This window comes from Takifugu rubripes, chromosome 3 (genome assembly GCF_901000725.2).
Source record: "Takifugu rubripes chromosome 3, fTakRub1.2, whole genome shotgun sequence".
Classification (NCBI taxonomy): Eukaryota; Metazoa; Chordata; class Actinopteri; order Tetraodontiformes; family Tetraodontidae; genus Takifugu; species Takifugu rubripes.
This window is the reverse complement of record NC_042287.1, coordinates 11,111,013-11,127,507: the sequence shown is the minus strand read 5'-3', so window position 1 is coordinate 11,127,507 and position 16,495 is coordinate 11,111,013.

Here is a 16,495-nt window from a genome sequence, read left to right as displayed (position 1 = left end):
GCGCTGCCTCCAGTTTCTGATGCTTGACGGCGACGCCCTCTGCAAGCGCTGGTCAAACGCATCCATCAAACGACTGAAGGAAATCATTTTCGCACACACGCGCCAGGTTTGCACAGAAACGCTGGCAGGGCTGAGAGAACCTCAGGGAGCGCAGGCTATTATTTATGTGCACAAGTAAATTCACTTTCATGGCTTCCATAAAAATTCCAGGGTAAACAATTATTGCAACCTGCAGGAATAAGGAGCCATGCTGCCAAACGGCTCCGGCCAGTAGGAAACTTCATGCATTCAGGCCCTCTTGGTCCACAAAGTGAAGACAGCAAGAGAGACAGTCGGCTCCTGAAGGACGGAGGAGTGGACAGAGACGAGGCAGCGAGGGAGTTAAAGCGATGTCTGCAGGAACGGCAAGAGGATCATTGGTGTTTCTTACCTTTACATTTGGCTCCAAGGTGCTTATGTAGACTGAACTGGGTTAGTTAGCATGCTGCATTAGCATGTGTTGCTTTGCTTTGTTGCAGCTAAAATCTTCCATCTAAAAAATCCCCACTTTTAGTGAATGAACTGTTGTGCGTTGTCCACGGACGTGGAGGCCGCCTTCTGCCTGTGTGTATGAACTATTCCCACATGCTGCTGGTGTTGAGGACACTAATATCTGCACCCCAACAGTGAAGCTGCAGGGCCAGTTTGATCACATAAGGGCCAGTTTGCTGTAAATAAAAGTGTGTTTTTGATAAAAACGATGAAAAAGCAAAACAATAAAAGGATACAAGGTAAGTAAAAGGACAAAAAGAAAAGGAGCTATTAAGATTTTAGCACCGCAAGAAGCCTTGGGATAAGAAAAAAACCCTGTCATAATTAATATAGTCACAGACCACGCGTGATACTCATGTCGCTGCCCTGCGGTCCAACGTGCTCCAAGCTTTTGTTTTGTGGTTTAAAAATAAAGTACCTGGCAATAAAAAGACTCAAGGCTGAAGGAAATAAAGACAACTTTTAAGGGGAAGGAGAGGCTAGCTTCAGAGCGCCGTCTCAGTTTTGCAAAACACGACAGAAGCAATCTGATCATCCGGCCGTTGGTCAGAATCAAAGCGCACACAATGATTTCCAGTTTCTCCTGCCGTAGATCCCGATAGGGCCTCGCAGATGTGAGGAAACAGGACCCTCAGCCTCCCTCTGAAGTCAGAGCTGGTAGGCTGAGGGGAGAGACCTCAGAGTATTAGCTGGCAAATGTTTTCTTTAAAATCAACCCAAATGTCCCGAGTGGAAAAGCACTTCCTAAAACAATCTGTTCCTTTCTCAGAGTCAAATGAAGATTTCAGTCGGTTCTGCACATAAACTGCGGCCAAGCGGGTCAGGTTTTCACCCATGCATTTATCTTCCCGTTATAATGACTCTCTCAGAAGACGGGACCACAACGGCAGCCGTAAGTGTTGGTCTGGATTCCAGATGATCTATAGATTCTGCAGCAGCACCCAGTGCATGATGGATCCTTCACAGCGGCAGAAGTGAGCGGGAGATGGGGAACGTGCCAGAGGTGGAACCGGACAGGACGGAGAGCTGATTAATCTGCGGTTCTGCTCTCGAAGCAATAAGTGTGGAATTAATATTATTGACGTATGAAGCGACTCTCGCCGCTGCTGCTGATGCCGATAAAAAGAGTTTTGTGAGACAGATCTTCATTCGAGCAAACTAAAGATAAGTGAAGCCGACACCTGACCAGTTACATAAGGCTTCATCCATTTATTCCTCCGCTGGGGCTCGTGTCTATGACACACACTCGTCCTACCGAGGAGTGAAAATGTGAAAAAAGGAAAACTACAGAAGCGAAGGAGCCGCCGGGGAACGTCTGATGAGCTCCTCTTCTGAGATCTCCCCAGTCATTTGCTTTAATGCCAATAAAACTCGAGGTGAGGCGTTGAAACCTGGATTTAAGAGGGATCCCCGCGAGTTGGCTGCTGCAGGCATATCGCTTCTATCAGGAAAATGTAAGATATTACATTTTTATGGGAAAAAAAAGGAAAAAGGATGCGTCATAAATGTTAAAGAAACGGAATGATGGATTATCGTGTACGTAGGAGGGTGATAGGCACAGCTTTAAACATTTAAACACAGGAATATTGTTGCCTTGTTTCCTAAATTGCCCAGACATTTTCCTGGGTTTGACTGTAGGTGAGACCCAGTTTAAAGGGCCAACCCAGGTCACCCAGGATGCACTTGGGCCGTCATGCAGGCCCGAACTGTCTACACGCACCAGCGCCGCAAACGTTGCGCCACGCCACAGGGGCAATAGAAAAGGGCACATTTTCCCCCAAACTTTGGCCATCTCTGCCCTGATGACTGACACCCGAACTAGTTAGCGCTCTCATTAAAAAGCACTTAACGAAAGAAGGTGTTTAAAGAGAGTCTTTACACTGAGGCCTTTGTGGTTAATGAATCAACAGCGCGGATGGAAACTAGCATAGCTGGATACGCAGGTAATGTCCCGCAAGATCTAATAAACCTCACACCCTTTTAAAGGTGAATATCCGTCTATGAGGAGCCGTTTCTGCCTGTGGAACATTCGTGTTCCTCACTGGCGGTGAGCAAGCGGGGTGGGGGGGGGGTCAGCTGTGTTTTCCCACACATTGCCTTTCGTGTTTATTTGTCATATTTGGCAGGAGGGAGACATTTCTGAACATTACACATTGATAATGGCTTTTATGTGAAGAACCTCACCTAAAGATGAGAAGCCGGTCAGGCCTCGACACGTAAACGGCGGCTCACGTTTTTCCGGGCGTGGGGGGGGGGGGGGGGGCTTTCTCTCTGGCCCCCGCTGACCCCGCGCAAACGTGGATCTGATTTCTCGCCACCTTTGGTTGATTCCGCCTGACGCGCTGGCAGACGAAGCCGCTCCGAAAACATCCCTCCTGATGAGAAGCAGAGAAACCAAAAAAAGAGAGCGAGATAAAACCTAAACAGCGAAGATGCGCTGCTGCTTCAGCGTTTACATGTCGGGCCAAACAATGGGGAGATTTAAGGAAAATGACACGTTTCTTTCCATCAATAATTCTTATCGCGCTGGAACCCAGCAGCAGCATCGGCCGGAGCCGAGATATTTATCAACAGCTGTTGTTCTCACCGCAGGACTGTTGCTTCCAGCACATTTTCTGGTACCTGTGGGGGCCTCTGGGTGGGGGGGTGGGGGGGACTGGCACTTTATTTCAACATACTGTAGCTCCTTGCCTTTGCCCGCTTACCTCCAGCCCAATCCTGTCCTGCAACGCTGCCACAAAACAGTATTTCATTATTCACCTGGGTGAAAGTGGGGCAGATTATTGCTCAGCATGTGGAGCAATAAAAGTATTTATTACTACCTTAATTACACACTAATAAAGCCTCCAAATCAAACAATTAAGACCACTTAAGAATATAGGTCCAAAATGTTCATTTCGCTCCGTAATAACGTGTTTTGTGGGGTGGAAACTTTATTTCAAAGCTGCAGTTGACAGTTGGTGGGAAGGTGTGTGTAAACGCAGACTGAACGCTTATGGTAGCGCGCTGACCCACTCAGCGAGCTGTTTAACTCCTCTGCTGAGGGGGCCAACCCTCTTCAGCCATTTTGTTAAGCAGCTCGCATCAAAGATGATGGAAGCCTGGCCCGCGGCCCAGCACCATGACAGGCTGGCGGGGAGCCCGGAACTCGAGCCCCTGGCTTCGGACCTACAGGCCTAAGGCTGGAGGCTGACAAGGGGCTGGCTTTGAGGGCCTGATGAATGGGTTCTGGCACTGCACCAGCGACTTTGCATGCGCATGTGTGTGTGCGCGCATGTGGGTGGGTGTGTGTGTGTGTGCGTCCGTACACACAGGGTGTCTTTCAGGGCCCCCTTCAGCTTGATCTGAGTTACAGGAGGAACCAAAGGAAAGGTTACTGTTGGCCACAGTGACGAGCGAAATGAGACGAGCAGCTTTAGGTCTGTTTATACCCAATAATTGGCTTCAACTGACAGCGCACAGAACACATATACTTCCACATAAAATTCTCCCGAAACCTCATCTTTAACCCATGGAAAACATTACCCAGCACTGACATGAAGAACAATTATTATAATAACGCATACACCGGATTATGACAACGGTTTCCAGTGCACCTCTGCCAGGATTGACCTGTGTGTGCTCACTTTTATCACTTTTCTGAGGGAACTTTTGGTGTTTTCAACCAGGTACCATTTTATTGCAGGTTAGCTGGAGCAAAATGTTCAACAATTGCAGACAATTAAGTGGTTCCAAAGGCCCGGTGACACAGTTGGTGGTGTCGCCTCTGAGCAAGATGGCTCTGGGTTTAATAGTGCCTGCGGGGGGGGAGTCACACACATGACTCGTCTCTGGACTCCTGACCCTCACCTGATGACTGCTGCATTAGCCCTCAGCCCTGACCTTCATATGCTAACGTTAGCATGCACATTGTCATCGTCTGGTCGTCCGAACATTGGTGTTTTACACATTCTGCTTTTCATGTCAGGAGTCTGTTTTCCTTTTTCTCACAGCAAGACTTGACTGGCTGTTACCAACAACAACTGTCAAAAAGAGAAAATACATTCCCTCTGCGTTCACTGCATAATAATAATAAGAATTCTGGTATCAGGTGCTATTTTTGTAGCATAACTGCCAGCGGATAATGCAATAATGAGCTCTTTGACACCAAAGCCCGGAACAAAAATGAATTTAAAAAAAGCCTTCAGCCCTGCGGCAGAACAGATGTAATATCTGCTCTGCATTTGTCTCGTTATCTTCCTTCATTCTTAATTTGCTTCACTCTCACACACTCTCCCATATTTTCAATCGGATGTCAGCAAGGAGAAATGAGATTTCCTGTTTATACAAAAGTCGGCCCTAAAAGAAAGCAGGAGAGGTTTTTTCCCCCTCCACACAAACAAAGCACGCCTTCAGTCTCATCGTGCCCTCATGTGCTTCACACGCAACAACGTGAAATGCTGTGATGTTGTTGGCTCATGTTATGATAAAACCCGGTCATCACTGCTGAGCGTGTGTTGTTTTTAGCATGCTGATACCTGGCATGTGTCCAATTTAGCCTTTAGCTTATCGCTCGCACTGTGTGTGCCGCTTGCCTAGCAAAACAGTTGCTAACGAAGGCGGCATGCTAACCTGATGTAAAGTGCCGGCTGCTATCAGCCCTGAGGCGAAGCTAATTAGAAATGATCAGATTATAAAAGGATCCCGCCGTGCCACCGATTCTAACACAGCTTGAAAGGGAGGAGATTACATGGCATAGAGCCAAGGTACACAAATTTGACGTATCCCTAGTCTTGGCTCAAAGTCTCAACTGGGAGATGGAAATCTGAAATATACCAGGTGTTGCGTTCTAAATGTATATAAAAGGCCTCGCGTGCTTCTGTACATTGTATCGTAGTCTTGGACGTCATGAATTTGAACCCAGCCTTTCTGTGCAAACAATGCAATTTTTGCTAAGCCGCACTAATGATGGAATAAAATGCTGCCCAGGAAAAAACAGTCTTTCCGTTGCTACGCCCAGACCTCGGCGCTCAACTCAGTGTCCCTCAGAGAGGAGCCGAGTCAGACCAGTAAAACCAGTCACGCATCAATGCGACAGTCCACTGCAAGCCTGCAGAGCTGTACAAATAACTCCCTGTCTACCAAAGTGACTTTCCCCCCCTCCTGAACGTCTGACAAGCAGCAGAGGGGAAGTTTCTCTGGCGGCATAAAGCATTTTTGGGTCGGCTCCATCGCTTTAACGCCTCAGCAACGCAGGGAAGTTCATCGCATTTTTCCTTTTTCTGGAGAAAACCTTTTTCCCTGATAGTAGAAATGCAGGTGAAGGGGGAAAGGATGACACAACATCCAGCACAGGCGGCTCTCGCTTCCTGCATACTCGCCGTGTTTGTGTTCAGCCATGTAAGCATACGATTAAGAATGTGTATGTTGGATGGGGATGGCGGCGGACTCGGCACACTCGGCTCCATAAAGCGCAGGTGTTTTCAGTCAGACCGTGGTTCCTCGGTCTTTACCCACAGGGTTTGCAAGAGACTGACATTCCTTCCAAACGTGTCCCTCCTCTGTGCCCCGAGGAAGCCGTGGACCAAGCTAACCTCGAGCCGCCGCGTACTGTTCGTTCACGGAGGAGGCGAGGATTTCGGGGCCACCGCAGAACTAGGCTGTAGCTGTCATGACGTTAAATATCGTGCAGATTTGAAGCGCATATTTTGCTGCTGTGGAGTTATGTTGTAAGAGGACAAAGGTCAAAGGTAACAGAGGATGACACGCTTGTCCATTCCACTATGGTAATATAGAATCCGAGCCTTCCCCTGGGAATGGAGGATTCTGCACGACTCATATATTTGTATGTGGAAGAGCCTGTGTACATGGACACACACCCAAAACATGCACTTTCTATCTATTTACTATCTTTGTGAGGACTCTTGTAGATGTGTTTCTCAGCTCCTTACCTCAATGCCTAACCCCAGCCCTAAGCTTAATCAAAACCCAGATCAACTTTAAAACCAAGTCTTAACCCACAGACAGTCCCTATTTGTAAGGACCAACCAAAATGTCCTCACCTCCCAAAAAGTCCTTAATATGTACCAAGTTCAAGAACACATAACACACAACCCTAACCCCCTAACCTTAACCTTAACCCTTACAACTAAAGGCCTAACCAGAACCTAAACATAATTCTAACCTCCCCGTAAAATCCAAATCCTCACTCTCAAACAGACCTTTTAAAGTTGTCCACAAATTGCAAAAATGTCCCCATTTTTCTAGAATGTAGATTTTGGCACTAGCATGTACAAGAAAAGAAACTCACATCTTCCTGTTCAGCTATCTTTGTACGGCTTCTGCTTTCCTTTTCACTGACTCTGCATTCATTGTGCAACTTAACACAACTTTACCCACTGACTTAAGCAATGCCTTTAGGCTAGGCTAGACTTAAGCCTCCCACTAATGTGTGTCTTCAACCAGTCATGTTGCACTTACACATGAATGGAAGAGACAAGAAAAACACCTATTACCATAATTAGTATTAGTCGTAGTAGTTTTGGTAGTAGTTGTAGCAATAGTACCCTTAAACTATTGCTCCATCAAATAATAAATGAGCACAAGAAGCCGGCGGTGTTCCGCAGCCACACGATGTCTCTGTGGAGGAAATCACTGCTGCCTCCTAGAACCTGATCATTTAAAAGCCACAAACAGCCGTGCAGATTAAAGTGATCAGCGCTGGCTTCAGCAGACCGGCAATTACACTATAAATCAAGTGAAACGCTGACAGAGGGGAGCGAGAGCGAAAAGGCAGCTGCCACCTACGGTGCCCAGATAAGACAGGGGAGGACTGCTGAACAGTTTAAGCCAGACCTTGTGAGGACATCACGCAGTGTTGCTGCCTTTTAAGCCAAACGGGTGACTGACAGACGGTGGTACTGATGATGAGAGTATACTTTAGTGGCATTTTTCAGGTTGGAGAGATGAAAACTCAGACGCAATAAAACGTCCGAGGCAGAAGATGAAGGCGCGATATTTAATCCGAGGTATAAACCTGTCCGTGGACATTTTTGAGTGTCCTGGGAAACCTGGTCATCAAAGGGCCCTCCGCCGTATATCTGCCACGATAAGAATCATCTGTGCACGGCCGTAGATCAGGCTCAGCGTTGCCGCTCATGCACTCTGTTTGCATTAACATCGCAGCCGTGCACGTCTGCGGCTTACAAATCAAGTTAAATGTCACCAGGCGCTGTTGGTGCAGTCATATCCAGCAACTGCCCCCCCCTTCTTTATTGATCGAGGCCTGAGGTGAAAATGCCATATTTCTTTTATTACATGTCAAATTGCTAAGAATGTGAGCTAAACCATCCCATATGCAGGCGGCTTTCATTTCAATTTATATAAAGTGCTTTTGATTTCAGCCACAATGTCTTTTTCCTGCATGAAATAAATTATTTGGAGGGGGGGGGGGGTGGTAGCGACAGAGACAAGTCCAGACTGCACAGGGAGAGGACGACCGGGGAAGTCCTGACTTATCTGCCAAGTCTGGAGAGCTGTTACTTCCTTCTGCTTATGGCTGCTAGACGGATGAGGAGAGCGGGAGTTCATTAGGAGATTTTTGCAGAAATAAACTTTGATGGATTTTTATCGGTGGACTCCGCCGTATAAAAACATTACGTCAGCGGTGTTCAGTTGCACAGCTAAGCTGGTTTCAGCTGGGCTGACAGTACGCCATTACTTGTTCTAAACATGCTGCTCCTTTGCCTGTGTTTTTACTGTGACATTCGCTCTATATGAGAAAGGACATTTCTTCGTGTTCTTCCTGTTATTAGTTTGATTTATTTGAAAGGCTTCAATCCTTCATTGTCATTCCCGGGTCATCAAGCCATATGGTTTTCCATCTGATGCTTGGGGTTAGTAAAAGCGGCCTCATCATCTCGCAATTTGCTCATTATGGGGGAGACACTTTGAAGAGTTTTCCTGAAAGCCCGACGCTAAAGTAATCCATTCACATCATGGTTGTGGCCGCGTCTGTTTCTGCAGAGTTCCCGTCCCCTCCGCAGCACTTCGCTGGGATCCAGACCCACAGCGCTCGGGCACTCTGTGGGTATGAAGTTGCACCAAAAGCTGCAGCTTTGTCTCCACTTATCAGGTTGGTGGCGCTATCTCCAGACCTTTGGATGACTCCCCATTGGTGTATCGCGTGTTTAGCATTATCCCGTCAGCCAACGTGGGCACTTTCTATCCTGCACTTGTCGGGCATAAACTTTTAGCTCTTCTCTGAAAACATTCCTACGGCATCAGAGACGATCGGTAATGGAGGCAGAGGTAACCAAAGGTGGCGGATGAACTCGTTCAGCCTGCTCCAGCAGCCTCAAACAGAACATACATGCAAACAGGCGTGTGGAGCAGAACATACACCAGGTACAGACACACACGTCATGAGGGGGGGTGGGGGGGGGGGTCTTCAGTTGAGGCCGCAGTTTCCACAAGTTTGAGGGAAACATTTGGGACTTGGAGTCAAAAATCAGATCCAGGCTCGTGTTTATGACACACATTGTGGAAGAATTTTCACACATTTGTTTTGGATATCAGGAGAGGTTTTAAAGGGCAAAGTGCTGTTTCTTGGGCTTTGAGATGGTGGAGGGATACCTGATGGGTGATGAGGAGCCCCGTCGGTGCCACTGGACTCTGCTGCTTCCGACTCATTTTTGGGGCGGTTTTCTCTGAACGAGGTCATCCCGCAGTGTGTGACGTTAAACAATTTTGACAAAAGTTTGAACTGTACATACAGCAGATATTCCCCCCTACCGGGCCTCAGAGCGCCGTGAAAACAGTGCGTCTGCAGGTCAGTTTTTATAATTCTGAGTGATATAAGAAAACTAAACTGAAAACATTTTCTGAGAATAATCAGCGAGACATCTCTGGAGTAGAGCAGTGAAAGAGGAATCCATATCCAATTCAAAGCGTTGTTTTTTTTTGTCAAGAATTCAGTAACTCATTTGTTCCACCACATACACTAAATTCCTTTTACAGTGTACTCCTGCTATTTTTTACACAACTTTGCACAGTTTAGAATGCAGATTATACTGCTTTGTTTTATCTGTAGGGTACCTTATTTCAACTGTACCATTGAAGGGATGAGTTTGTATGCCGGAAGGATTTTTCTTTAAAATGGGGAATGGAAGATGTGTGTGACAAAACTGCACAGGAAATAAAAGACAGACCTCGGTTGTAAATCAAATCAGATATGATCTTAGAAGGAAATTGAAACAGAAAGAGGGCTAGTGATGCTAAAAATTCCATTTCCTCCTTCTTTTTCCATGTAAAACTGTCTTATTTTTGTTAAATTATGTAAATAAACGTATGTTGGGTAGCGGGGTACAGGAAGGGAGAACGACAGGAATAAGGATGATAATTATTGAATTATCATTTTCCAAAATGGTGGCAAGCATAGGTGCAGCACCTTCTCAAATGATTCCTCAAATTATGGCAATAATCACAAAAGACACAGGATGAGGACTTCATCCCTGGGCTTCCCCAAAATTTCATTCATTTAAATATGTGTTCAAAGATGATCAATCCCCAGGTCCAGTATCAGGTTAACTTTAACACATGCACCACGTTATGCTCGTTTGTCGTGTTCTTTCATTCCACACACAAACCACACACGTTGTTTACACTGTATTTGTTCTCCACCAACACAAAGAAACGGTATTTGTACGGTGGGATGGAGATGACCTGGTTTCAATGGTTTATAATGAGATTATATTCTCAGATAAACAGCTCCGGGCCTCTTTGAATCGCTTGGAAGGCTCCAGAGAGATCTGCACCCCATGTCCGTAACCAGGGTCTGATGCTGGCAGTGAGGCGGGCACACCAACAGAGAGTTCGGGAGTTGTGTGTTGTGCATTTTTCCCCGAATACTGGCATCGCTTTTTGGACTGATGCTCGTAGAAATGAAAAATGATGGGCCTGCTTTTATGTGAACTGGCTGCTCTCTGCACATCCACGTCCAGTAATAAGAGAACTGACAATAAGAAGAAACAAGCCAAGGACACGGAGAAACTCCATCAAGGCTTCACATTTATCTCTCATTTCTCAATGTATGGGTGAAATAAGGAATTCACAGATCTGGTAGACACCGAAGGTTTTGATTTGTGCACCAGTTATTGCCAACCATCATGAAGGAATTGCGCTTTCTCTCCAAACATCATCCTGGTCTTGGGAGACCAACCAGAGGACGGGGGGGGGGGGGGGGGGGCGTTTGCAGCCATTCCTCTTAAGAAATTAACAAAACATCATCTGCAGTGTCCCCAACTCCACGTTTCGTATATATATTCTTCCGAAGACCGCTGAGTTCCTTTCTGAACTCTGAGGAGATCAGAGCATCTATAATGTATTTCAGCTCTGATTATCTCTAATTACCACGCAGCCTTTTACTGAAACTGAAACGAAAGCCCCAATCAACAAGCTTCTCAAATGGCCCAAATTTCAGATGTCCAGAAACAGATGGCGTCGCAGCCCCGGTTCGCCTGCACCGCAAAACACACGTCTGCGCCCAGCATTACCCAACTGCGATATCATGTTGTTCTAAACGCTCCAGACGGCTGCGGCGAGGGCGAGGGAGGACGGGAGCGCAGTAAGCAAGCAGGGGAACGGTGTTCGCACAGCAAGTGCATGCAGATAAGACGGAGATGTGTAGGGATTCGACCCATAACACTGTGGTGATGGCCGAGGGAGGGCGGATGTGCACGCACGCAGACGTACACACAACTATAGCTCGCTGGCTTTGTTAGCAGATCCAAATCAAACATGACAGTATGTCTCACTCACACACATCGACAGAGGGAGAAGAAAGAGGGAAAAGATTTCTGTAATGGCTTCACAGCAACCATCCCACGTCCATATAGATGCCAGAAAAACAATATTGCATTAATAATCACATCAACATCCAGACTCCATCTGAACGGCAGAATTTATGGCGAGCGCGAGGGGAGCCAGTAGGTTCAGGCCCGGTGATTGGCCCGCCGTCCAAAACAAACATGCTGACACTGATGAACTGTGATCCAAGGGAAATCTAAAATGTAAACTATGCTTACGGTGCATTTCAGTCCCAACGTAGCGCTGAGAGCAGAGCTATGGAAGCTAGCTGCTCATATGGGACGTAATATCAGGACACCTTGTGGGCCTTTGCTCCATTGCTTCCATGGACTCCAGTCTAGCTGCCCTTCCCCGCCTCATATACATCCCCCGACTGTCCAATCTGCTATTTCTGAAGCCTAAAAACAGCCCCGAGTATGTTTGAGTGGCAGAGGCGAGGCAGGGGGGCTCCTCAGTCTTCATTTAGCCACATCCTGTTTGAGGGAGCCAATATGTATACGTCCCTCCAGGCCACTGCTCAGCATGCCATGTGGAACCAAATGAGGCTTCCTGCGGAGTTGACGTGATGGCAGAGATCAGATCGCAGCTACAAAGACTCTAATATGTTAATGTGGGGGGAAAGAAATGTTTGCACAGAAACCGGCGCTAAATGTATGCTCGTGATTTAGGATTTGGATAAAGAGAGTAAACTTCTGTCTGGAGAAAAAGTGATGATGCCGATGAGTTATGTGTCGTTTTTAGACGGTATTCCGAGCACTAATCATAATCAGACAAGAACTTTGATTTAGAGTTTGTTTTTCTTTGTTTCTCAAGTGGGCCGCCATTTCTATTGTATTTTTTTTTATCGCTATTATGCTATCATATTTCTGTGACTAATAGGAGGGTTAGGATTTTTTTGTATTCCTTGTGGTTTCTACTGCAGCATTGGACCTTCTCCACCTAATGACTTAACTCTTTTTGAGTCAAGAAACATTTTCTGGTGAAGTTCTTTTTTTTATTACTCCTGCTTTGTTCACAGGCACTCAGTCGGGATCAAGCTATAAAGTTTGGGCATAACATTTCATAGCATTGAGATCTGTGGGTCATGACCTCATGATGAAAACTGGGATCAGTGTATTGTCTTCGTTTGCAAGTAGCCATTAATCAAGAGTGTTTTGGTTTTTTTTTATTACTGTTATCTCTGTCTTGATGTTTTTGAAATATTTTACATTTTATTCCAATGCATTCTTTAGATTTACTTTATTAAAACAATGTGAAGGTCTGGGCATTCACTGAGGCCAAGTCAGCGTTTCGAAAAATTCTCACATATATTTAATCTTTTTTCTTCTTTTTCTTCAACAATAAAGCATGTTTGACGAAATGCGCTTCACCAAAAAAAGGAATGGAATAAAGTCGTCACTTCACTTAATATACCAAAGTCAAAGCAGTTATGTTCAGACGCACCTTTCTGTGCTGGCTGATAGAGATAGGGTGAAGAGAAAGAGGCGTCACCGCAGCCTCTGTGGTGGGCCCAGTCGCTGGTTCTGGGTTTGATTCTGGCTCCTTCCCTGCGGAGTTGGCATGTTCCCCCAGGTACCAAAGTTTCCTCCCGCCGTCCATTCCTACATGGTCAAATGAAAGAGGAGCTCGGATGAATAACAGAAAATGCTGGCTCATAAAAAGAAAAAGCATTTAGTTCAGCAGGCCTGAGGTGATGAGTGATGGAACAATTTTCAAATGAACTGTGATCCAGGAGAAAGTCTCATGGAACACAGATTTTAATAAATCTGTCCCAAAGATGTTTTCTACTTTAAACACAATGATTGACAGGTCCCGATTGGTTACTGATACCACAATGTTACCACGGTGAAATGACAGCGCCCCATCTGCACTCCACTTTTCTATGGAAGCACCTGGATACACATCCTCCATCTTTATGTGGTTCTAACGCAGAGGTCCTCTCTCTCTCTCTCTCTCTTGTACACACACTGATCCACAAGCACACACACTATTAGTGCAGCTGGCTGACAAGTCCTCTACTGCTCAGAGTGGTCCGTAAGTACTGGGGACTTTTCTTCCCATCGCAGCATGGGGTCCCGCACCGACTTAGCGCTCTGAGTGTATGTTTGCAGCTGGCACCTCTCAGCCTTAGCAGCAGAGGGTCTCCTGGCACGTACGGGAACAAATTTCTCTCTGGGTCCAGCTCAGCCTCAGCCTCTGATGTGTGTCTGCGCGTACTGCAGCGGCCTGGTGATTATCACTGCTGCCGCCAACAGTGAGCGGAGGCCACAGGAAAGAAGGTGGAGGCGGGCGGAGAGGGAAGCGAGGACAGCTGAGAACACTAATGTGCAGGGGAGAAAAAAAAACACTGACCCCATGTTCAACCAAACAGTGATGCGCATCTGAGCAAATAGGATCAGGGCTGCGAAAATATAGACGGCCGATGTCCGCTAGTGTCCGCCTACGCTAACAGCAGAATACGTGCGTGGCGTGGGTTGCAGGGTAGAGATTGGTCACTCTGTGAAACGTCGACCGTGTGCCAGTCGTGTTTTCCCAGCTTGGTGTGTTGTGGTCACCGGGTCTGTGTGTGGTCCTGGTGTGGTTCAGCTGCTCAGAATCATTCCCATTTAAACATATCTGTGGTTCTCACTGAAAAACCGCTAATGCTATCCGCTTTTTTTTTTTGAGCTAACACCAAACTCTTATCCTCCGCGTGACCTCCCGTGTTAATGAATACGTGTGCGATTTATAGCGATGTGTCCTCTGGCGTATTAGCAAAGTTTTTTGTTCTTACAGCCGAGGTAATGGCAAGCAAACAGGGTTTAAATTGTATGAGTGCTGATGGATGGGAGTGTTTGGAACTGCAGGGCCCCTGCGGGTCTTTGTGTCCTGGTGATCAGTGACTCTTCTCTCAGGGGTTCCTTCCTACCACAAACAGCAGCTTAGGTCGGCTCATTGGGAAGGAATGCGGATGCTCCCTCATAAAATACCTTTAGTGATGGTTCCCGATGTTTCTTTGAATGCATCGCCTTTGACAAACTGGGGTTACCGGGATGAACCCGTGTGTTTACATGTACTTCGAACCTGTAAAAACACGTTCCATAAAAACAGAGATGGTGTTGGGGGTTTGCTTCCTGAGTCTTTTAATGTTCGCACAACAAGGAAAGACAGGAAATTAGCGGTAACATTCATATAAATCACAACACGTCAGCTGTAAAATATAGTTACAAATTCCGCGCGCACCTTTGGTGGAACCTTGTTGAGACGGTCGTGTTTCTACAGGTAAGGAAAAATCCAAGCAGTCAAACAGATGTGCAGCAGAAGATCAGGGGTCCGATACCTGTCGGACACAGATAAACCTCGCTGAGTAGGTCAGTGGGGTCAGAAGTCAGTGTCCAGCCCAGCCTGAAAGTAAGTCATGATATATGTATAAAGAAAGTTCTAAAAAAGAGGAGAATATGCGTGCGTGTGTGTGTGTGTGTGTGTGGATTGAGAGCTTTGAGAAATCAGAGATGAGCATTTATCATTCTCAGGGCCTCGGGGTGGCAGCGCGGCTGCCGTTTTAACTCCTTGGGCTGCCTTTTGTACACATATTGTATGTTCTTTTCCCATGACCGACAAACAGGAAGGAATCAAAATGCCAGATTGGATACGTGACCCCAAACAGCCCCGCTCCCATTATGTAGTGATAAATTACCCAGCAGCAAGTCATGAAGTCTTTGGACCGTAGAAAAAAAGGAAGAGCAGGATCGACTGGAAATGATTATGGAGTCACACATTTTTGCTCTAGGGACCAGATCAGTGCAACATTAGAGATCAAATGTGGCCACTAGCATGGCGAGAATTACCTTGTCAGTGGGGCAGGAAGTGGTGCTTCTTAAATCAGGTCAGCTGAGGAGGAGGTCAGCATCCTCCGATACGCTGCCGGGACTTTGGCGTTGACACGGAGGCCCGAGCAGGAATGACTTCCAAGCTGTGCGCACACGCTAACACATTAAAGCTGGCCTGGTGTGTCACATAAAACCCATTCTTGCATGCATGTGTACGTTTGTCAAAGGATTGTTTGTGTCTTTTTCACTAAACTAATACAGATGTTTGTTGCAGTCGGCCTTCGATCACAGTGTCACGGTCTCGGTTGCGTCTCCTTGTGTGTGGGGGGGGGATGTCAGCCTGTGGGGCTTAGCTGGATGAAGGAAACACCAGATGGACACACATGGGTACAGTGGATGCATAAGTCGGTAACATCTGTGCCCATGTGGACGCCAAACATTTCCTTACATTACAGTTAAGCCCGAAGAACAGATACTGAATTAATCAGTCAGACATGCCAACAACAATAAAATGAGCTACATTGATGTGAGCTGATGTTTTATATCAACGGCACTGCAAATAATCAGCCTGTGTTATATTAAATATACTCTGTGTGTGTGTGTGTGTGTGTTCTTGTATATGTGTTATAGCGAGGATCAAAACTCAAATTTCAAAGTGAGGACATTTGGATGGTCCTCACAACTTCAAAGGGATGTTTAGTTGCCACTTGGTTATAAGGTTCAGGTTAGACGGTCAGAGTTAGTGGGTTAGTTGGGATGGTTAGCTGGGGGAAAGGATTATTTTAAAGAAAGTACTAACAAAGATAGGAGTACAAGCGTGTGTGTGTGTGTAGCAGCGAGAAGAATGCACATATAGTCACAATACGTTGTTCCCGTTTTAGCTTATCTGATTAGAAAAAGTTCCAAAACACAAATAGAATAATATAATAAGCATGGCTCTTGTTTCTGAACATGACATTACTTAATTTATCCAGACTTTATTTATTGAAATATTGTTTAGCCATTGACTCAAACAAATCTCCTGGCCTCTGTTTAGAAAATTCTTTTTTTAAGTTTATGGCAAAAATATTCATCAGATGTGTTTATGGACAAATACGTAAGATGTTCTGGACTTCTTCAGTCTTTTTAAATTCAATTTTCCAGTTTCTTTGTACAAAGAAGATTTCTCTTATCCACTTTTCATTATATTGACTTAAAATACTTTATGGTCTACAATGATTTTTTTTTAGGGTGATGGGGGTAAACCGTGGCCAAAATGGTTTTTATTTACACGCCTCTATTCATTTGCGATGTTTAAAAGACAAAAGTTC